Raw genomic sequence first — 24,686 nt, 5'->3', positions numbered from 1 at the left:
CTGGGGTCGGCGGCCGCGCCTTCAGGTTGGGTCTGCAGCACGAGTTGCCACGGCGATGCAGCCGGCTGGATGCGGCCAAACGGTGGTTCGTCGTGCAGAGCTGCTCTTCAATTTCAGGTGCTGTCGGGATTGTCGTAGATATCTGGTTTGTGCCACGTGGACTGGACTTTCCCATCATCCTACTCGCTGAGCCTGAATCCGTGTCAGATTTGGACGCAGGCTTCCACAGCCACGCCCCTCGCACACATCACGACTTATCCTGTACCCCGGCGACACCTCTGAGAACCGCCCCGTAGACCCCGGCGGTCCTCCATGACGGCTCCAGATGCGGTGCCCTGAACTCTACGCAGAGCCTTGAGCTTTGTTGAAAACGCTCCCAAATACGTGGCGGCCCAAATTACACCACCGTGTGACGCAGCGGCGGGTCCCTGCAGCAGCTCGGACTACAAAGGAGGTTAAAATGAGAGCGGCGAGGGCACCGGACGCCGCCATGTTTAAACTGTTACAGCATGAACCTGCTGAACCGAGAGTACTGGTTCCAGCTGAGGAGGAGCCACACACACACACACACACACACACACCTGATTGAAAAACCAGCCCGTCGTTCCCTTCGCCCATCCCGACTGTATTTACGGCGTCTCTTCGCTCATCTCGCCGTCCCGCTGCTCTTTTCTCTCGTCTGCATGTGTCAACTCTCCTTCCTCCTCATTTTGTTCTTTCTGCTCTCAAATATCATTTCTTCCCCCTCAAACCTTCTCCTCCTCACTTTTAGACTCCGGAGAGGCGATCCTGCAGAAAACAGGACCTCTGTTTTGAATTTGGGAAATTAAATGTCACATCTTTTCAAAGTGCCCCTCTGACTTTTTCTCTTTCAGTACAAAAAGGTGTCTCGGCCTTCTCGTCCAAAAACATGTCTGCGCTCTCCAGGAGGTGCTCTCCAGTCCTTGTCCATTACTCGCCCCCTCCATCTCCTCTCTTCACCTCTTCCTTTTACACACTCCGCATTATCGGCTGCCTTTACAGTGATTTCCACACGCTGCTTTTAAATCAACACAGCAAATTAAAGCCTGTAAATTATACATGAGCAGAGTAAGAAAGCGGGGAATTGATTAGTAAGTGATGCAGGAGAAGAAGAATAAACACGTTTTACAGTGAAATCTCCGGCACGCAGTCAGACCTGCACAGGCTGCAGCGAGGACGAGTAAATGCCTCTCGAGGCCTTGAATTCAGCCAAGATGTGTTTATCGCCCTCCTCTTTCACTTTCTGAAGGACTGAAGGACACCGGAGGGACAATCAGAGCCCAGCGATGTGAGGCTGGGTTTGATTTCTCTTCCCGATGAGCGAGAGGTGACACCAGGAGACGATTTCTGTAAAGAAGCTTTAAAAACGGGGCGAACGCCGAGGACGACGAGCTGTTTCTCACACCGAGGTTGGTTTTTTTCCCAGTAAAGCAAACTCGACTTTCACCTTTTTGTCGCCTCTGAAATATGATTACTTCTGCCGAGTCTTCCTGTATGGAGGACTGGAAACGCCACAAATGAAATGCAAAAAATACAAAATAAGAAAAGAGAGAAATGCAGAAACAGCCGTGTAATTAAATCTAACAGGGACAGAGCACATTAACCCTTTAAAGCCACAATACAACCCAGTCTGCCAGAGCTGATCTTTGTATTTTCACCTGCTGTGGTGCTATTTATGGGAGCATTTCACGTTTCTATACATCCACACAACCGTTACATCACAAACTTTAATGACATGTATGCATTACGTCCATAGTAACTACATAAAAAACAAAAAGTTCAACAAACTACAAAAAAATTGAAAATCAGTTTTTGGATTTTTTACACATATTTCTACTTACAGAGATTTCAGAGGTTTACCCTGAAACTGTAAATGCAAAAAAGTGGCACACAACAGTTTCCAACCACAGCAAACTCATCTGGAGTGTCTTCATAGTTTCATTTTTCAGATGCACTCATTTCTGTAAACTGCAGGAAAACTAAAATATTATTTTGCACAGTTTCCAAAAAACAGCATTAAAATAAAAGATTTCCAACAGTGCAGTTTGAGCTCAAAGCTGAGAAACTGTACAGAAAGTCAAACATGACAACAGTAAACCTTTGAAAGACCCTGTAGGGGACAAAACTCCATTTCCCACCTAAAGTGATGTCACTTAGAGCTGGGCGATATATCGAGTTTTTAAAACATATCGATATATTTTTATACGAGATATAAGATGTGACAATATCCTTTATATCGATATAGTCTATGTTACGTTATAATTATAGTTGTGGAGCCGCAAGTTTGCCTCTCTTTCGTCCACTTTTGTCTCTACGCAACGTTACTCCGCCTCGCCTTCACTGAAGACAACTCCCCCTCCTACCCCATCGCTTCACGTGCAGGCAGCGACAAGACGGACACGGCAAATCTCCGTTAACGAGTTACTGCGCATCGCCCCATGCGTGGGGCTGGACGGCGTCAACGTGCTAACGAGCTAAACATGCTAACGAGCTAACAGCGCTAACCCTAAAATCCTTTCATTCTCTCAAAAGTTGATAGCGCGCCTTATGTATGAATTCTGGTTGTGCTTGGTGGCCGCGAACCGATTTTATGTGGTACACGGCGTTCAGCAATCTGTCAAAAATGTTTGAGTACGACTTTGGTCAGCTACGGAGCTGCACCGCTTAATAGATTGTCGGCGCATTACGGCTACCGAGGAGCTTCGCGGAGTGATACGTACTGTGCATCAACGTAATATTACCTTGTGTGTGTATAAGGACCATAAATGGCACCTGTAAGAGACGTGGTTATGAAGCGGATTTCAAACTCCAGGCTGTCAGTCACGCAGTAAAACTTGGGAACAGAGCTGCTGTGAAATCTGTCTTTGTTATTACGCTCAGCGTCTTTTAGTTTACATTTTGACTGCACAATTGTGAGCTCTTTGTTTAGCACAAAAACAACCTTGTTTTCTTTTATTTATGGAGCATTATTATTTAATGAATGCTCATAATTTAATTTTGAGTAATTTTTCATGTACATCTGTGCTGTATGTTAATAAAAGTGCCTGTGTGACATCTGGGACACAGCTTTGACTAAGAACTCTCTTTTTGTTCTTACTTTATGGCTTAAAAAAAATATCGAGATATATATCTTGTATCGCCATCCAGCTAAAAAATATCGAGATATGAATTTTGGGTCATATCGCCCAGCCCTAATGTCACTTCTGGTTTTCGCAGGTAATGGCGGACATGCAACCCACGCTGACGTTTATTCCAATGTACGAAGTGCAATGAACAGCTGATCGGATCGATAAAGTGCATTTCTGGATTATAATGCTTTTGATGTTGCGATCACTTGTGCAAAGAGCAGTTTGTGGAAGGAAACTGCGACCCGGGATGAGCTGAATGCGCGTTATGCAAGCACAACTCTTCCAAAAACCCCTGTTGCACTAGTTTATGTGGCTGCATTTCTACCGGGCTTTAAAAATAGTTACGTAAATCTTTTAAGATGGACTTAAAACCTTAACCTCAGAGTTCGCCATTGTCCCCGGTAACATCAAAACCAGAGCGCTCAGTGAATTAATGCGACCGCAGGATTGGTGACTCATTTGTGATGTTTCAGGCTGCGGCACATTTTACTACAGATCAACAGTTTCCCACAGAGAGCCGAGCAGCACGTCAGCTCCTGACACCAAAGTAAATGATCCACACGTTTGTCCATCCAGTGACAGGAAGATGACTTTAGACTTTATACATTAACTTTTTATAGGCGACGGTTTAGTTCGAGACCTAAAAGATGTTCAGTTACTGTTAATAGAAAACAGAGAACATCAGCGAACAGTTACATTTGAAAAGCTGGAATTAATCTGAGCTGTTCACAAAGACGCAGCTGCTTATGCAACTTCAGCCCATTTGGGAGCAATAACACGTCTCCCAGGAAGTTCAAAGGGCCTGAAGGTAACTCCTGCAAACATGCACATTTAGCCAAACCTAGAGGATGAGCATGGAAACCAACAGGCAGCGTGCTGCAGTCGACCGAGTCGAATAAAAGTGAGAAATGATTTACCACTTATTTCTGTTAAAAGGACCAAAACGATTTTCCACAGGAGAAAAAAACACGAGCTTCATCTGTGGGTCAAACTTCACCCCAAACCTCTGCACATCCTCGACACAGGAAACAACACGTTCACTATCAGTGTGATGAGGAGGGCTCCTACACATACTGTGTGTGATTCACTGATGTATTTATTTTCTTATAGTTTATAATGCTGTAATTTTCTGTATCATTTCATTTACTGCTCGCACGGTCCGGGAGGAACCGTGGCAACATAATTTCCTCTGGGATTAACAAAATATTCTGATTGATTGATCGATAGCTCACTGATGTTTCTGCCTCTGTGAGGAGCTCAAAAACATAAAGACCGGACCATCGTTCTGCACTGGGTCCAAAAAGCTTCTGATTTCTAACTTTAATTTATACAGAGTTAGTGACAGCAGTGGTCAGCTGCTTTAGATGAAACCTGAGCTTCTTCTGGATGCAGAACGTGCTTTTAAATGATACGACGACACGATCGCATCCCTGGAGACCGCCGTCAAAAGATGGCGTTAAATTTAATGCTGTTGTTAAACTTCAGATTAAAATCAAACTTGACTTGACAGAAACTGGCAAAAAGAAAGAAAAGCAACACGAGATTCCAACACTTCACACAGCTCCGCACCACAGCCCCACAACATTTGGCTAACCTCACTCAGAAAAGGAAAACTCTCACACACTCACACACACACTCTCTGTCTTAATATCTTTGTGGGGACATCTAATTGACATAATGCTTTCCCTAAACCTAACCATGAAAAATGAATGCCTAAGCCTGACCCTTACCCCAAACCGAACTCTGAAACTAAAACCACATTTTGGGTCTTCAAACTTATAGGGAAAAACTCCTCGTCCCCATAAGGACTGTTGGTCCCCGCAAAGATATGTAAACACACACACACACACACGTTATAAACTAACCAATTAAATTTATATTTGAGGCCGTCCTGTTTAATCAATAAATGTATGCAGTGATCCACAACCGGCTTTGAACCACACCACAAATCAGTGTGAATAATTACAACTGTGCGAGTGTGGAGAGCTGCACGATGACTAAAGTGCAACCCAAACGAAAGAGCAGACGCACCTTCACCAGGTGCACACACGTGAATTTCACACCAAATGTGTTGGAGCCCAATTTACTTTTAAATGAAAGAATATATACAAAGAGTCCGAGACGTCAACCGAACTGGAAACAAGTCCGCGCTGTACTCTCATGCAATGCCAATCTGAACCACAAGGTGGAGCTCACGCTACTATCATCACTGTCACTTCTGTTGGTAGCTATGAGCACAGAGACGCTAACATCAGATGCTTTTTGGTAAACGCTGCGACGCATCTTCAAAACTAACCTCACAAAAACTGGAGAGCGGCTTCTTTCGGTCAGATCAGTGCGCTCCTCAGAAACGCTACGTCTGCTCTAATTACAGCAGAATTAACAGGCGGGTATGAGCGCCCAGCAGGGTAACATGTATACGTGACAGAAAGCACATTTACCATCAGAGAAAGCAGCAACAAATGTGTCCACAAGATCTGTGCAAGAAACAGAGGAAGGAAAGATGATGACCGACCGATATGAAAAAATGGGCAGCAGGCAGTGGTAACGGTACAGTGTGGTCTCAGGGTATGAAATGCATTCTGGGATATGACCTCTGGTAGTGAGCAGTAGTGGGATGGTGACATAAAAAGCTGGTACTCACTGCACTTCCTCTAAAGGGAGGGGCTTCACTGGAGGGGGAGGGGCTCTTCCTGAGGCTCCACCTCCTCCTCCGAACTCTGTCCGTTCTCCTCTCTCTCCTCTTCCTCTTTATCTTCTGGAAGCTCAGGCCAGCAGCACTCTGGGTAATCTCCCGCGGGGTCTGAAAGAGGAGAGAGACGTCAGCCAAGTGTGAGAGAAAACTAAAGATGGATCACATCGAGAGAGTGTGTGTGTGTGTGTGTGTGTGTGTGTGTGTGTGTGTGTGTGTGTGTGTGTGTGTGTCTGTGTGTGTGTCTGTGTGTGTGTGTGTGTGTGTCTGTGTGTGTGTCTGTCTGTGTGTCTGTGTGTCTGTGTGTGTGTGTGTGTCTGTGTGTCTGTGTGTGTGTGTGTGTGTGTCTGTGTGTGTGTCTGTCTGTGTGTCTGTGTGTCTGTGTGTGTGTCTGTGTGTCTGTGTGTCTGTGTGTGTCTGTGTGTCTGTGTGTGTGTGTGTGTGTGTCTGTGTGTGTGTGTGTGTGTGTGTGTGTGTGTCTGTGTGTGTGTCTGTGTGTGTGTGTGTGTGTGTGTGTCTGTGTGTGTGTGTGTGGATGGCAGATGCAAACAGATCATGTTGAGGTGTTGATGATTGTGAGTGTGATAGCAGGTGTTCCTGAGTGTTGTGCGACTGTGTTTGTGTGGTCTGAACCCAGCACGGGCCTTAAAAACTGCACCACAACTTGGCCCAATAAAGGAGGCAGTGGGTTACCGTGGTAACATGCCAAAATCGAGAAGGGAGGAAGCAACGGAGTGAGAGCGAGACGGAGAGAGAGGAGCACAGAAAAAATAAATGAAAAAATAAGAATCAGAGGAGAGACCGAGCGGCAACCTGAGCACGGAGAAATGAAGCCAACACAAAGCTGCAGTTCCTCTGACGGCCACCGGAGGCTCCACCAGTCAGTCATGCTGGAACAAACATGTTTACAGCCTGGTATGAAAAACTGTTTACCCCTCTGGCACATCAGTTGAAGTAATGCAAAACTCTGAGTTTCAGGCCGTCTGTGTGCAGGGGGCGGGGCATTCTTTCTTTATTTTTTACAGTATTTCCGAACCCTCATTACTTTCTAAGTGCAGGAGATTTCTATGTGAAGTTTCCTGGGCTGCAAAACACATTTAAGCAACAAAACCTATTTAACAACTGCATCAAGTCGCTCAATCTGGTTTTTGTTCAGCTGGATTTGTTCCAGAGTCAGTCCAATCAGAGTGAATATGGGGGCGCCTTGGGGCGGGGCTACTTTGTTTCTCTTTCCTCGCTCATTATGTTCAGTTTTAATACACAGGATATCTGTGTTTGCCACTAGGGGGCGTCTCTCCCTCCATTAAACATCTGAAATATATAGAAGCAGCAGTGACTGAGGCCACAGGTGATCTACCTTTGCCACACGCTGTCGCAGCTGTGCTGCGCTCTGCAGACGACTGTTCGGCAGGAAAACTCGCAGCTCGTTTAATTTAACGAGGCCGCAGCGTCGCCACGGCGGGGAGGTGGCAGAAACAGTTAACCCCGGCTCAGCAGCGCTCAATCAAATGAGATCAAATGAGACGCCCGGCAGTGCAACGAGGAAGCGGTGCCAGACTTCCTGTCCGGTAGAGGTTCTCCTGAGCTTAATGTAACACAAACGATGGCGTGACTTGGACCACAGAGCCAATCAGCTGTGCCAGGCTGTGCGTGACTACTGAACCCCACAGTTAAGGCCGTTAGCATCCACGCACGAGCACAAGCCAATGACAAGGAACAGGAAGAGGAGACATGAAGGAGGCAATCATCGATCGCTGAAACCCGCCTGCACACGTAAACGCGCTTCATCAGGGTTTGCAGCTTAACAGTGAGCAGTCCTTGGTTTGTTTCAGAGTGTGTGTGTGTGTGTGTGTTTGCATTATTTTAGTGCCGTGCTCAGGTTTGCATTAACCACACTGAATCCTCATCTTCAGCCTGAAGGTAAAGCCTGAGTTTGGAGGACGCACAGCAGCTAAAGAGCAGCCAGCCTTCACTACAGGCTGCACTCAGCAGTTTTTCTGCCGTGTGGATCGATGCACTAAAAAAAGCCTTACTCATATAGAAACAAGTTTGTTTTGCAGGGTTCACAGTGTGAAAGCGCTGCTGTAAAGACCTCAGAATCAGCCAGAGTGCCAGCCGCAGTGATGGCGCCCGCAGGTTTGTGAAGCTTTTATTTTAGCATTTTATCCGCTGCCATGTTGGACGAGAGGGTGGAGCAACAAGCTCCTCCATCCATCTCTTTTCTGACACCGAGACGCTCGGGCCTCGAGCTCTTCTGGCGGGACACAGAGGCGTTCCCGAGTCAGGTGACAGTTATGATCTCCTCTGGCATGTCGGGGTCTCCTCCCCGCAGGACGTGGTTGACCGCCATCGCCCGGGAGGCGTCCTAGTCAGATCCCCGAATCACCTCAGCCAACTCCTTCCAGTGTGGAGGAGTGGAGGAGGGGTACTCCGAGCTCCTCCCCCCTCGCTCTGAGGCCGAGCCCGGCGCCTGCTGCTCGTGCAAAGTAACGGAGGAAATACTGCAGTTTCACTCAGCACTGGAGCGCAGCCTCAGCTGCACAGCAAGCTCAGTATTTGGCAGGAAATTGGATACGTGTGTACGAGCACAGAGCGGAGGTTAGCGGAGGTTAGGCCCATCGGAAACTTTGGCCCCAACTCTGCATCACGCCTCGCGTTTAGATCAGCAAAATGAGACTTTGGCTCGACGGCGTTTACGGCAGCCGGCTCGTCGCTCTGCACTCGCGGTGAAACGAGGAGCAGAGGACGAGCGTTCAGGTTCAGCGTACCTGATTTTAAGCGTTATTCGTTTCAGGAGTTTTGACCTTTAGAAACTTTCGTTCCTGCTTTCTGTGCAGCACAAAGTCTGACTCATGTTTAATATAATCATTATTTACTCACAGCCAGCCTGGTCACAGATTAACATCGAAACATTATGAAGCTCCTCTAAGAGGGAATCACCGGCAGCATTTTCCCCGCGATGAGCGCCTGTGTGTAGGTTGCTAAAGCTCTGCGAGTGAGTGGATGAGATCATCAGAGGACTGCAGCGCAGCAGGGAGACACACACACACTCAGAGACAACAACAGGTCTTTTCCACAGAGTCTGGATCCCCCTCAGGACTGACCTCATCCTCCATCCATCACCAACCTGATACGAAGCAGCTCTGGGATCAGTGTGTGTGTGTGTGTGATCATCTCCACTGTTACTGTGTTTATTTGTGCTCTCCTGTACAAATGAATGGGCTGTTTGTGTAACGTGTGCATACATATATGGAAATAGAAGCAAAACAGAGTGCGGCGTGTTGGCCTGAGCTCTCTTACACAAGCTTCCTTATCATTTCCTGAAATCATCTTCGGGAACAGTTCTCCACGCTTTCCAGGAAAAAGGGAGCTGCTGTCAGTCGATACCTTCCAGAAGGTTCTGGTGCGATGCTACTTTTCTCTGTGTTAATAATTCCAGACATTGTAAAAAGAGCTCCGACACCACCGACTGAAATTCAGCCTCAAATCCTGACGGAGCCTCCACCGTGTTTCCCAGATGACTCACACAGATGCTCCATCAGCCCCGTTTCCTCCGATTATCTGTCCTTCTGTAACTTTCATCCCTCAGCCTTTTCTTCCCGTTTCCCTTCCCTACGGTTGGCTTCTTGACAGCCGACCTTCTTCAGACACTGCTTTTGTCCTCCGATTTCTTTAAACTTTTAAGGACACTGAAATATGCCAACATTTCAGCTAACAGCTCTTCAGGAATCAGCCTGTTGGTGCAAAAACACTATTTTATGTCAAACTGTATTATCTTTGGTATTTGTCACAGATTGAACTAAAGAAATGAGAACAAATGATGTGTTTCTGTGACAGGCTGCTGCTAACAAAGTGCCTAAAGATACAATTCTTCTGTTGTGTAGACACAACACCGATTCATCCTTTTCATGCCTGAATGACTCAAATTGCAGAGCTAAGTGAAGGTGATCAGGTACAAAGACCGGAGGGAAAAAGCAGCCCAAGACCAAAGAAAATCTTTGAAAGACCTTCAGAAGGCCGGCTGTGCTGTCTGAGTGACGTGTATGATAATAAAGCACACTGCTCCTCTGCATGCAGCGTCCCAGGTCTCCTGGTGTCTAAGTAAACCGTCGCCCAGGTCATCTGCACGAATGAGCTTGAGCTTGTTGGACCGGAGCCTCCTCAGACTCTTTGCTCTCAAACTCAGTTTCTGAGACTCTGACTCGTGCACACCTACGAGGGCTCTACACCTGCCCGTGTGCACTAACCCTAACCCTTCCACGACACGTTCGGCCGTCCCTGCTCTGTTAATATAAAAGTGTCACCGGGATGAATTCCCCTACACGCTGCACTTCCTGCTGCTGTGGCGTAGCGACTCTCGGATTAATGCCCCGCCGCAGGACGCGGCCTCCGTCTGTTTTGCCGTCCGTACCTCTGTGCCACCGAGCCGCCTAAAATATATTTAGGCGGCAGCGTTCATCTGGATATTTTGCATATCTTAATTAGTGCTTACAAAACATGCAAATCAGCCGGTCGGCCCCAATTAATTAGCTTTGTGGGCTTTCTCCTGAAGTGGCGGTACTGAGGGGGCGTCTGTCTGTCTGTCTGTCGCTGTTTTTGTCCTAACCTGAATTTAATCAATCGGGTCAATTAAAGCGCAGATTCCTGTTTACAGTAACAGCAGAACAGATCTGAAGGTGCAGGGCTGCTTCCTGTGAAACAATGTCCTCTGATTCGTTTCACACGAGGTTCGTTTCAGCGCCACAGCTCCACTTGTTATTTGTTTTATTAAAACTGAATCACAGTAATTTCTGCAGTGCAAGAAAGATCAGCCGGCTGCAGCGGGAGAGAGGTCCAGGTGTGTGCGGCGAGCACGCCATCAGTGCATGCACAAAAGTAATGTTTGAATTCCACTTTGTCTGCACTCATTTAGCAACATGCCGAGGTCGACCGTACGGCCAGATCCATCCAGCACACAGGACGCGGCTGGATTACAGAGTGCAGCTGACGCTAGCAAGTTAGCATCCGCATGGTAACCCATCACAGACAGACAGGGGGCGCTGCAGCGCCAGCATGTGGTGTGTGGCACCATAACAACTTTTAACTGGCGTTAACATTAAACATCCTCTAGAATAAACTATGAATGATTTGTTTGTGGGGATAGGTTAATTGATTAATCTACATTGACCATAGGAGTGAATATGAGTGCGAATGGTTGTCTGTCCCTGTGTGTTGGCCCTGCGACAGACTGGCGACCTGTCCAGGGTGTACCCCGCCTCTCGCCCTATGACAGCTGGGATAGGCTCCAGCGCCCCCTGCGCCCCTGAAAAGGATAAGCGGATGGATGGATGGGTGATTTGTTTAACTGCTACCCACTTTTTTTGTGGTGCAAACTCTGACCCACCAAGCTGTAGACGACTCTGGGTACCAAACATCCTTTAGCAAAGACACAATTTGTCTTTGGAAGTATTAGCACAGGTGTGATTAAAGCCAGTGAGCTACAGAAAGTTTTCTCCACATGTGCAGTTCTGCGGAGCCTCTTTAAAGTTCAGCTCTGGTTCTGCAGCTCATGCAGGGTGGGAACAGAGACCGCAGCAGGCCGCAGACTGACGGGAGCTGCTCACATGCTCGGAGACCAGGAGTTACATCCAGTAACCGCCCCTTCCCTGTGGCTGCAGAGAGAACAGCACACCCCCACACTTAAACTGCATTTATCTGATGAGTGTCTTTTATACCTGTGTGCAGCCACGTCTGCATAAGCACATGAAAATAAAATGACTGAACATCAGTGACATCACTGCTGTCAGGCCTGCTTCAGTCTCAGCTTCCATCCAGCCTTCGTGATCCTGGTGTTCAGTACCTGCCCGGCACTGAGCAGCGAGCACACAGCCGGAGAGCCGCCGGTGCAGAAAGTGGAACATCTCGCAGCTAAAGATCCGGATATTTTTCCTCAGGAGTTGGTAGAGACCCAAACTGGGAACTCCTCGGCTCAACAACCATGGCCTGATGGCTTCTGGAGGTTACGGGCAACAGGAACAGGAAGCCAAGGCCCCAGCATCAATCCCTGCTGTAAAACAGCACCAAGTGGCCATTAGAGGAACTGCAGCTTCCTGCAAGTTTGGCTGCTTAAACTCGATCCTCGGAGTAACCGGCCGGTTTGCAGAGCAGAGTTTCAGGAAGCACAGAATAACTCTCAGCATGTTCAGGAATCCAAGGAGGATGTTTAATACACGGCCTTATTTTCACGGCGGTGAAACGTCGAGGAGCTCTGACAGGCGTTCTCTTCACCTTGAAATCTGCTCCACCAGTCTGACTGGTGCTTCATCGTGCCAGCAACTCCAGTTTGCTTTTAGAGGGAATTAACTCTGATATACAGCTCTCTGACTTCACCTTTTGTTTTACTTTACTCGGCTAAAAACATCAAATGTGGCAAAAATCTGAAGTTTTAAGGAAGTGAAGAAGAGCTGTGTTTGTTTTTGGCTTAATGACAGCATATTAGTGACACTGTGGGGATTTCCACACAACGACGGTGACACGAGACCTGCTGACAGACAGTAAGCTCAACGTTTCTCAGTGAAATCGGAGCGTTTGTGAACGCGGATTCAAACAGGACTTCATTTATTCGCTGCACTCCTTCCTGCTTTAGCTCTTCCTGAAACACGCCTCCAAAGACTATCTGTCTTTCATCTTCATATCTGTCAAACACCGGGAAGCTCGTCGGAGGAATGCAAACGCCCCACAGCAGACTCGGTTCAGGTTTGTTTAACATGCCTAAAGAGATCTCAGCGATGCGGGCCCGTCACTGGTCTTCATGTTCTCCTGTGTGATGTCGTACAGCTGACAAGTTTGTCTTGAGATTCTGGTATGTCTTGATTTGATTACGTGGCTCCAGTTCTGACATCAGATCATTAGATAAAGCTTGCTGATGTGCTTTTCGCAGACTTTGAGTGTGGAGAAAAGTAGGCAGAGCTTTCACAGCTGCACTGCTCTCCAGGAGTTTTTTTTGACGTAGTTTAGGCCGCACAGAATATTTATTTCTATTTCTATTCATTAGCTTTGTTTATGGACACTGATGGAAATATCCCAAAGCAGCCAGTGTTTTTTAACCTGGCATTACTTCAAATCCAGTCCCCTGTTGCTCTCCAGAACCCAACTTTAATATACACATGCTTTGTTTATGCACAACAATACACAAGGAGCTCAGGTTTGGGACATCTTTCAGGTCAAACATCGACCCCCAAACACTCCCAAGTGTCACAAATAAGCATGTTACAGCCTGCTATGAAAAACAGCTTTGGTGCGTACAGGTAAACCCACTCGCCCGTCACAACAGCTGGAAGGGGTTACATTTCTACACCTCTCACTTGTTTGGAGTTGGTGCCTTTTTAACAGAATTAATAGATTTTTAAAAACGTGGCTCGTTGTGGATTTTACTAAAAGAGCATCCAAGAAGTTTACAACATCCCCACACAGCGACCGGGAAACTCCCACTCCACCCTCCAGAACCTCGTCCCTGGACTCAGAGGTGCTAACTCCCACCCCAGCTGCCCCAGCTGGAGATCGTTGCTGGATGAAACCAAATGACAAACATCTGTGAAGAGCTGAGATCCTGAGAACACCGAGCCCTCCACCCTCAGCTTCACATCAATTCAATTTTATTTATATAGGTAAAGACCCTGCAGGAGAAACCCCAACAATCAAACGACCTGCTGTGAGCAAGCACTTGGCGACAGTGGGAAGAAAAAATGCCCTTTTAACGGAAAGACACCTCCAGGCTCAGGGAGGTGGGGGGTGAGGGGAGGACGACAAGACAAAGACACGCAGTGGACGAGAGCCGGAGGTTAATAATGACGAACGCAGAGGTGTAAACACACAATCAGGGTCAGCAGAGCCAACGCCCACGAGTCTTCCTTACTGCCCGATCGCTGGGACCAAACATCCACATCAGGGTCGATGCCCACAGACATCCCAGAATCCAAAAAACACATGCAGGAAAGTCCCACGCACCCCAGCTGGTCCAGCATCCAGAGCTGGTCCAGAGTTCCAGGACCAGGACAAAACCGCATCTCCTGAATCGGAGCTTCGCCTAACAGATGGACTCTCCTCTCAGCACGCTGAGGGTTTTTGTTTTTGGACAAACTGAACAATAATGAGTGTATCTTATTAGCTTCATGGGAAGCAGCCAGCTCAGCTCGCGACAGCCACCGTGACTACATCTGCGTCGTACATTATCTGTACCGCATCTGAACGCTGGATTCATCTAAATAAGAGAAATGATCACGAGCTGAATGTGTTCATGTTAAACAACAATGAGGGAAAAGCATCTGTGCTGCGGAGGCGTGCACGTCTCACCCTTTAAAGGCCGTGTGCAGGAAAGCAGCAGCATCATTCATTTCCTTTAAGCGCTCTTTAAAGGCCTTTAACATCCACATTAATCTGTGCACCCTCCCCGGGCGAGCAGCGAGCGTGTACACTCTCGCAGTGAAAGCCGATACGTCACGCGCTCCTCGCCTCCTATTGGTGGGTGCGAACACACCCCCTTCATTTCACTTTCGCTGCTGTATCTCCATATTAACCTTCGTGTAAATGTGACACCTCCCTTTCTCCCCTCCCCTCCGCCTCGTCGGTAATCCGGCGGATTCATCCAGATGGATCGTGGTGTTAAAAAAAACAAAAAGAGCGCCTGACAGTCTCGCTGCTCGTGGTTTTTGTGTGTTTTAGCTAATTAATGTCTCAAGATTAATGTGTTGATGATTAAATGCTGTGAAAACATTACACATTCTGTATTTAAACAGCCACACTCTTTTGCCTCCTTCCAGCGCGTTCATTAATGTCATTTTTTGCAGCAGTGCGAGCCGCTCGGATGTGGGGAAACAAACTGTTAAAATGGTGACAAGTCGCCGGACTTGGAACCAGACTGCGGGGTCGGGTTAGTCTGCAGTCTGGAGGCTTTCGTCGGGTTTTTTCTGGTGAGGGGGAGAGGTATTCGGCTGGAGCCTGGCTCCTCCACTCATCTGCATCTTATTTGAATTTCCTGCTTGCATAATTCCTCGGTTAATGGGGAACTGCTCGGCACCGGCACAGCTGTTTTGCCTTTCCTGCCTGGCAAGACGCCGCTCGCTCAGTGAGGGGAGGAGGGAGGGACGGGAGAGGGGTGAAGGGGGGGGGAGGAAAAAAATCTTCAAAAAGAAAAAATCTGCAAGTCATGTGGTGCAAAAATACAGTACAAACAACGTGTGATCCCCCGAGGACGGAGGAGGAGGAATTGAGTCAAACACCCACCCACTGCCTGCTTCACCCCCCCCTCGCATGTACATACACACACACACTTTGATAGCACCACACCCCCTTCGCCACAGCCACACTGAGCATGTGCAGTGATGGTGATGAGCCTCTCCTCTTCCTCTCCCACCTCCCCCTCCCGTCCGCCTCCTCACCCAATCCTCAGCTCTGCCATGCTGGTCCTATAATTGGTTAGTAACAGGCTTGGGCAGCACCACCGCGTTGCACCAGTCGGACTTCTACCAGCCGCATTAGCGTGTTTATGCATTCGCAGCCCTATTAGAGGCTGTTTGTTCGCTCATTAGCAAACCTGAGCTGGAGCTTGAACCTTGCCACAGCCGCGTTAATCGCCGAAAGAACGGCCGGCGTGCTGGAATCTGTGGCGGCGACCTGTGGAACAGTTTGTCCTGAGCCCACGAGTATTTAGATCAAGCTCCCACTGTGAGGCCGATGTACAGTTTGTGTGTTTTTGGTGGCCGCCTCAGAGGTTTTAGCCTGGAGAAAAGGAAAATCCCCAGCACGGTTACTCGACTAACACAGATTTAGTCAGAAATAAAATGCAAGGATTTCAGTTTAAAGTCGAACCCAGAGAAACGCTGCCAAACAAAAGCCTGATGCGTGGATTCGATTTATGTGATGTGTTTTTAAAGATGGGGCTTCGTGTCTGCGTTAGACACACACAGGCTGTGTTAAAGAGCTAACAAATTTCCTGCTGCACATTCTGCATTCGTGCATCCATCATGTTGACAGAGCGGTTTTCCTTCTTGTTTTTCGTGTTTGCCGTTTCCCAAAAAGATACTTTTTCTGTTTCAGCCCAAGAAGCATCACCATAAAATTACAACATGTTTCCATCCATCATCTTCCACTTATCCAGTCACACCAGCAGCAGGCTGAGCAGGGTATTCCAAACATCCTTTCTCCCTAGAAACACTTCCCAGCTCCTCCTGGGGAGGACATCTCCAGGCATTCCCAGGACAGATGAGATACATAATCTCACCACTGGGCTCTGGGTCTACCCCAGGGTCTCTTCCCAGTTGGGCGTGCCCAGAAAACCTACAAAGGGAAGCACCCGGGAGGCTTCCTGTGTGGCGGGAAAGCTTCTCCGAGCATCCGCCAGATATCCGAAGTCCTCATCCGTCTTTGAGCCGAGCCATCCTCCAGAGGAAGCTCGTTCAGCCGCTCGCATTCGTGACCTCTACCCTGCATACCCACCACCGACGGGGGCATGCAGGGCAGGCTGACCCCCATCATCGCAGAATAAATGCTTATGTTAAACTTGTATTAAACCATAAACAGCCCAACCCTGCATCAGCACTGTGCAAAAGTCCTGAGTCACCCCTCATTTTTGATGTTTGGTGGAAAATTAGAAATGGGTGCTGTGATTTAAACATCAGAGACACAAACAGAGTTTGTGCACTTCTAACTTTAAAATGAGTATCTGATGTGAGCAGCTCTCTGTCAGCTCTGAGAGGATCTTCAGGAACATTTCTCCAGACTTCCTGAAGCTCTTCTTTGGATGTTTCTGCCTTTTGTTCTGCTCTCTGTCAGGATGCTGAGGCTCTGCGGAGGCCCATCCATGACTGATACACGTGGCTGCAGACTCCTCCCCCTGACGACCTCGTGCATGCTGACCGTGACTTGGACCCATCACTCAATCAGACCTGTTACTCTAGCCAGTGTTGGGTGGGCCAGATGTGGCCGCACTGTCACTGCACACCTGACATCTGGCCGTGAAAGGTGGACGTGCGGCTGTGACATGACATCCTGGTCACATTTCAATCATTTACTGGGTTTTTGGGGATGAACCTGTTAAAGTGACATTTTGATTTACACGTCAGAGTGTGCCGAGTACTGCTGCACTCGTTTTGAAGTGCAGGTTTTAGTGAACCGCTTGTTTGAAAAGTGAAATAATCTGGGGGTGTAGAGTTAAAAAGGAGTGTGCTTACTTATTTATCCCCCCTGTTGCTGCTCATCTGCGCTGCAGGCTATTATCCACGAGCTGCAGAGCACACCAAACACCAAACCACAGCTCTGTGGAAAGCAGACATCAGGTTCTCACGAGGAAGATGATATCTCAGGTTCTGGTGAATTTTCATAATTCTTCCTGGTTGAGCGCAGGCCGCTGGAAAGTGACCAAACAAGATCACACCGCGTACAGTAGGACGATGAGTCTGTGTTGCATGTTTGACAAATCTCTCTGTGATCTGCTTCAAAGCAACTAATAAACCAAACAAACCTTGTTTCAATCAAGAAACACTGCTGTAAGTCTCACAGAGAGGGAACCGAAAGCTCCTCACATCAGTGAAATCCTCCAATCAGGCTTTGGGGATTAGCCTCCAGCAGCCATGAACTGTAATAAATGATGGCTGAGCTGTTGGGAGGAACATCTTCAGACTTCAGATGACCACTTCGGGCTTCACGAGGATGCAGAGGAGCACACGTGACCTCTCCACTCAGAAATCACACACAAAAGAATGTTTTTCTAACCACATTTCCCCATAATAAAAAGGCGATCCGCCGATAGCCGTCTGTACATTTATGGGAATGCTGCAACGAGGAAATGCTAACAGCTAATTCAGCGTGCCGAATTGGCCGATTTGGCAGTTTGCCCAAAGATAAACAAATACAGGCTTTAAAAGTCAGCTGGGTTTACACTGGAGTGATTTACAGGCCGGCTCTAAAGCTGACATTTGAAGCTGCTGTTATTACACATTACACCTCGCTCCTCTTCCAGCCGTTATTCTGGAGACGTGAATGAAAAGCTCGACGCTGACGGGTCTGCTCAACTTTTTATTGTTGCTGCACAATTAAAGCAGGATTCCTGCAGCTGTCCGCACACTTTAATACCGCACGTTGTGTGCGTGCGCCGGTAAGCCTTTTGCACACTTGCACAGACATAATATAATCAATGAAACCTTATTAGATGTTTTTACTGTGTGTGCGTTTCCAGATCAGTCACAGCTGTTGTGTCTGTTTTTATTACTTTCTCAGCAGGTGGGGAAGCCTCTTTTTTTCCTATTCGCTCTTTATTCAGCTCGTCGCCTCTTTGTCCCGTCCTGTTATTAGCTCGGTCGAGCACCGGTCACCTGACATATTGAGTCCTCAGCAACACGAGATTTCTGCTTTCCCCTCACCAATAACTCGAGGGGGATTTCACCGCCGTCCAGATCAGTAATGAAATCTGCGGCGTCTTTGTTATTCAGCTCCACTCATTGTTTTTGGTTTAAAGGCAGAAAGAGCAGATTGAATGTGAGGCGCTCCATCTATCACAGCGTTTGTTAATAATGCAGTAACATCCAAAAACACGGTGATCTGTACCTCCCTAATTAAAATCAGGCTTGCAGATGTTTTCCTGCCCCTAAAGTCCCCCGTTTGTTTTTAAGGTTTGACTTAAAATGCAAGACTTTGCTGGCTTCACTTGATAGTTGGCTGAATATCTGTGGAGGTTTTCTACATATACTTGGCCTCCAGATGTGCTCAGAGTTTTTGCAGATGTTTTCCCTGCCCCCTCAAAAATGTCCCATGTTGGGCTTCCTGTACATTTTTATGCCACTTAAAATGCACAAATTTGCCATTTTTCCTACTTTGAATTGATGCAAACACGGGCGCGTCCCGCCGTACTGACGCCGCCAGGTTCCTGCTGACGCATGAACGTGCTATAGCATGATATGAACATTAGTGCAGCGTGTTTACTTTACGACAGCAGCGACACACATGGCTGAAAGCTGCTGGCTCGGCTGTGGAGGAGTCGGCTCCAAAGGCGCGAGCGCCTTCGGTACAGATGGTTCTCCCGTTTATAAGAAAGAAAGTTCCCACAGTACCACGACAGCTTGTTCATGACCGCTTCAAGCACTTTAAATGAAGGCAGCTAGCTGGAAACCTGCAAAACTAATGTTTAGAGGGAAAAGCATTCACCCACACATCAACTTCAGACATCTGTCCTCTTAACTGTGGACTGCAGCCACAATAATGAGGACAAAATGAGGTTTTTTCCACTGGTGGACACGAATGAGCCGATAAAAGTGCAGCTTAGAAAAACTACTCATTCTGCTCAAACTCCATTTTTCATCCTTGGACTACAGAAGCTTTGCACGAGTCAAAGGTCTTCATCTTAAAGACAGCCAGTCCCAGTAACTTTAGCTCCTCCCCCTTTGAGAAAACATCTCTTGATTGGTTGATACCTAAAAACACAACGTTTGAACAACAATCATTCAAGTGGGCGGAGTTTTTTGCCTGAGATGACCATATTAGGGATATCCCCTCTCGATGACGTCGAGACTGAGTGTTTCGAACAATCTGAAGTCCAAGCTGCTGGCTAACAGACATTAGGACCATTTTAAACGCGCCCTGCGGTGCCTTGTGAGCAGCGACGTGCAACAGTTGTTGTCAGCACCTTAGCTCCTAAATACAGTTCTTGCAGGTTGTGCAACTTTTTTAACCTGGTGTGGTGAGTTGCAGCTGGGCTGAGTATGCGATTGCGGCAGATGGCCGCCCCTCCACGAGATTTTCCTTCCTACTGTCGCCGAGTGCCTGTAGGCAGTCGTCTGACTGTTGGGGCTTTTCTGTACTACAATACAAAACGGTGTGAGGGGGCTGTTGTTGGGATTTGGTGCCACAACAATTCAACTGAACTGAATTGGAATCATCTTGCATGTTAATGATTCAGTACAGAAGCTCAGAGACTCGCAGATTATACAGGAGATGAAAACATTAAACTTCATCCTCGCTATATATAAGAAACAGCAGAGCAGGTCCTGCTTACCATTAAAAAGCTGCTTCTGTTAACCACATCATCACACCTGCACTTGTTCCTCGGGTCTGTCATCTTACCCACTGAGGCTGTTTTGGTGCGAGTTACACATTTAGAGACACGGGCTGCTCTCTTTTGAATATAATGGATCTAAATGGCACTCGCCTTGATGGGGAGGTGCTCGAAGCACCAAAAGCGTGTTTGAAAACCTCAGCAGCAATCTCTCTCTCTCGCTCTAGAAATCATGATGCTGCGACCCAAAATAAATCCACAAACTTGTTGTGAGCAGTTTCATTTGGGAACCATTTTCTTTACAGAACCAGAGCCTCCGACCGACGCGTCTGATAGGTCGATATAATCTTTCTAAACATTAACAGAAGTTCTTTAACTGCTATAGTGTCTGTTTTCATGTATAACATCTATTTAAATCAGGGAAGGCTGTCCTGCCTTTGCAAACAGAGGAAACTGCTGACCTCTGACCTCCTCTCTTGTTGCTTCCTTGCTGCTTCTTCTCCCTTTGCAAACCTCTGAGTCTCTGCATTGTGACATTAAAAAAAGGAAAATCAGCCAAGGTCCCAGATGACACAGCCGACTGACCCGACTTATCTTTATCATCTTCCCCTGTAGGATGAAGCGCAGGCTAATAATAGCAGTGTGAAAACTTGGCCTATAGCCGTACGTTCGGCCTGGTTTCGATGTCGCGCTGCACACGACGCTGCACAAGCCTCACAGTAGCCTCGCTTCCTGCCTCCTATGCTTTAATATATCTTTGTTTATTACAGCGTGTGTGTAATGTGTGTGTGTGTGTGTCAGCTTTAATATGGCTGCACAGACGCTAACCGGAGCTAATACAGAACAATGTCCTGAGCTACAGGATAATTATCACACAATGATGTTAAAAATCAGGCAACACTCAACTCGGTGCTGTCGGTAAGGATCACAGTGATGGCACACACACACACACACACACACACACACACACACACACAGTTTAACAGCATGAGTGCGCTCTGATAGGCTGGAGAGCAGCAGGGAGTGAGGATGGAAAAGCAACCAATGAGGGTCGAGGATAGGTGGTCAGCCTACAGTGGAGAGCCAATGGAAAGGCATCTGGGGCTCCCAGGAGGCGGGGCATTTGAGCTCTGCCCTTCTTGTTTTGTGTTTTTGGCTCAAAGTGGGAGCCACATTCCTGCCGTTCCCCCTGCTCCATTCCTGGGCTGGTGGCAGGGTTCAATAGGTGAAGCAGAGAACTGTGGGAAACTCGGGAGGAGGAGCGGGGAGCGCCGTTAGCACGAACATGCATGTCTGCAAACCTCAGGAGGAGGCAGCCGAGCAGAAATCAATGCAGAGAAGAACAGACGACCAACATCAACCTTGGCAAAACTATTAAAGGACGATGAGAATGCGTTTCAGCTCTGCGAGGGCAAGAGGAAATACTCAGATTACAATCACAGGCTGCTCCGCAGGCCTGAGCTTTACTCATTAATGCAGCTGAAACTTCCGCCTTTATAAAAATCAAACAACTCCGACAAAATCTCACTTTTCCTCACGTCCAAACTTTCAGTATCCAGCTTTTTATCGGCCATTAAAAGAAGGTAGCCCTGCAAAAGTAAGAGAAACCTTCACCACCGGGGGCAGCGTTTATCCAGCGTGGTCTGAGACACCGTTATCAGAACTTTAGATATTTCGTTTTAACTCTACCCGTGTCCTGAACACGCTTTGCCTTTTCACAGCCCACCCAGCGACTTGGTTAAATAAAGGTCACCAACTGCTCAACAACAGGTTGCCAAAGACAACTGTTTACTCCTTCAGCGTTTGCCAGACGTGGCAGAAGGCTGTGGTTGCCCATAGTGTGAAGATGTTGACTTGACTGCTCAGCGAGTCGTAGTTAAACCGTGAGAAGCATGTGTAATTCCAGTTTGTGTTTTCCCAGCTTAACTGCAAGTAGTTAGCAAATGTTTGCAGACCAGTCAGTGACCTGCTAGCAACCAAAGCAATCACGACAAGGTTTTATGGTGCTGCACTCTCTGTATGACCAGCTTCCCCTAGCAACAGCCAGCAACCACTCACAAATCACACGAGGGATACGCATTTTTCCCTAGCGACAGGAGGTTGCTGACCGGTCTGCGGGTCTGTGCGACCGAGGTCCTAACGTCCACCCTCATTAAGATTTTTCACCAGCCTTAAAACTCAGACGAACATTTTAAACAGACCCTGAAACACCAAAGGTTTGAGACTTTGTTTGAAGTCTGCTAGTTTCCCCCTGCAGTCCTCACCTGATGCTCGCTGTGTGATTTTTGTCTATGAAAAATGTTCTCAAAAGTCTCAGCAATCAAAAAACACCGTCACTCACTTTCACACAGCACAACTGCTCAGGTTAACTCTGACTCTAATACATTAATGGGATTTGTACGATAATAATCTTTCATAATGCATTTCATGTAGGTTCAATAAAGAAAATCAGCAGTATTTCTGATTCACGGGGGAAAGAATGTGTTCTCTAAGAAATATGAAAGGTATTCAGCTCGTATCATTAAAGAAAAACCTGAGAGGAACGAGAACATTCAGTCCCCGAATGTGGCTAAACGCTGCTATGTAACCATCGGACACATCGCAGAGCCTTAGATCCAGGACAGAGAGGTCAAAGGTTAAAGTCTGCCTTATTAAACAATCTTGGAAGAGCGAGAGAAATGGAAAGAAAATTGGAAACGGCGGAGCTGAGGAGAGGAAGGATTTTATTTTTACTTCAGGATGGTGGAAAGGAGGAGGAGGAAACTGGAGACGGGTGGATGATTGAGGAGGAACAAGACGAGGACGCGAGGTACTTCTCGAACAGATGAGTTTTCAACCTCCGACACTCAGAGGAAAGTGACTGCGCTCTGGAGTGGGAAGGTCATTTCGGTTTGGAGGAGACAGGTGGCGGGGCGGCAAGCGCTGATGAAAGAAAAGTCAGGTTTAACAGGCCTCGGTCAGACCTTCACTTCCACTTCATCTTTATTTTCTGCACTAATTCAACACCCAGTTTGCAGTCTGATGGCAGGCTGTGAACGGCTAAGCGATCGCTTTGATTTGAACCCCTCCGGCTGATACCAACAGCCAGTTTGAGCACATATTTTGGGCAGATGAAAACACACCGGCCCGCACGTACCGGGAGGATGCAGCACGAGGCCGCTCGTCTCGTTCTTACACATGCCGATCACTGCACGTGTCGGGGTAACACTTTAAATGAGCACAACTTACCATTTTTCTGCAGCTAAATCATCGTTTTATCCACAAAGTGTCAGGAAAGGTTAAAGATTGCCAATTCTAGGGGACTGAGAGGAAATAAGTTTGGCTCTAAAAAAAACCCCTCAAATTATTAACTGATTATAAAAATTGCTGTTCTTTCGGTCCGTCGACTAGTTCACTTCATATTTTAGCGTTTAATATTTTTACTGATTAGCGTTCAAATAATTTTCTTGGTTAAATTAAATCAGAACGTAATGAAAATCCCACCAACAGTTTCCTTCAGTTTGATTTAAATTGTTTTTGTCCAAATTACAATTAGAAAGAAACGAGTCTCTTTTACATCCAAACACAATTTGTTCATGTTTTTCCAACATTACCTGTAATGCACCAAAGAACAACAGTCACATGAAGGTCCTTTATACTGCAGAGACCCAACGATAACAGGGAGAAACCCCCAACAATCAGATGACCTCTATGAGCAAGAACATGGTGACGGTGGGAAGGAAAAACTCCCTTTGAACAGGAAGAAAGCTCCAGCAGAGCCAGGCTCCTCTGGTGGCCGGATGGGGACGAGGGGACAAAGACACACCTGAGATTCAGAAACCAGGAAACATGTTTACCTTCAAGAATTTTAAGGCGGCCCAGCAGTTGGTTTGGTTTTTTGTTGGTTTTAGTGGATTCGGTTGTTATAATTCGGAGGCTAAAGGTAATACAATATAAACAACCCTTTTCTCTACAGTCTGAATGACACCTGAGGACGCCTCTTCACAAACTCCCTATAAAATTTGTATTTACAATTATGCATCAAACAAATGGCGCCCAACAGCAGAAGTTTTGCCCCTCAAGTCTTCGGCTTTCCACCAAAAACAACGTTTAAGGTAAAAACGAACCAGTTTGGGCTTCTTATCCAGAGTCCAGAGGGAACATCTCCAAAACCCCATCAAATATCGACAACCTTACTTTACACGAGCCAGAGAATAGCAGCCTTGAAACAACGAGTGAGCAAACAATAAGATTACTAAGCCCGGACTCTAAATAAATCCTGGAGCACAGCCTCCATTTTAAAATCACGCCAGCCTCCTCGGTGAATTATAACAGACTCTTCCGGGGACCTCCGGGGTGGAAGAGGTTAACCGAAGGTGTACTCGGTAATTTGGGTTTCGATGCAAATGAGAGACTTGCGCTGAGCAGGAAGTGATGTTCCTACCTGCCAAACTGGCTCGGTTTGATTACATCTGGTAGGTTTCTCTGCTCTGCTGGTGATTCTGGCAGTTTGGCAAGAAACCAGCCACTCAGGGGCCTGCACGCCGTTTGGAAAAAAAAAAAACATTTAAATGAAATTAATTTGGCTAGTAAAAGAGCAAGGAGTGGCTGATGGATTTGGAAAACCATCTGCTGCTGTGACCGGCGAAGAAAGACAGAAGTTCATTTCCTGTCGTGGTGATGAGTCAGGCGGAGAAATGGCAGGATGGTGCAAGCCCTGCACTGCCGCCCGAGCCTATAAATAGTCCCTGTGGTTTACGCCTTGTCTGCACGTCACCAAATCGTGGAATTTTCGACCACATTAAAAGCTGAAGTAGGAAACTGAGAACCAGAGTTTGACTTG

At 47.3% G+C, this 24,686-nt stretch overlaps 1 protein-coding gene across 2 annotated transcripts in view; it reads right to left on the bottom strand.

Moving 5' to 3' along the window:
- Positions 1–24,686, bottom strand: part of LOC308385108 (zinc fingers and homeoboxes protein 2-like) — a 135,028-nt gene that overhangs the window by 86,100 nt on the left and 24,242 nt on the right. For both annotated transcript variants that reach the window (XM_080863877.1, XM_080863878.1), the window contains exon 2: positions 5,794–5,952. The gene's annotated coding sequence lies outside the window, so the exon portion shown is untranslated. The remainder of the gene's footprint in view (positions 1–5,793; positions 5,953–24,686) is intronic.

Source organism: Rhamphochromis sp. 'chilingali', assembly GCF_963969265.1.
Source record: "Rhamphochromis sp. 'chilingali' genome assembly, chromosome: 17".
Taxonomy (NCBI): domain Eukaryota; kingdom Metazoa; phylum Chordata; class Actinopteri; order Cichliformes; family Cichlidae; genus Rhamphochromis; species Rhamphochromis sp. 'chilingali'.
This window is presented reverse-complemented; position numbering and strand designations above follow the sequence as displayed.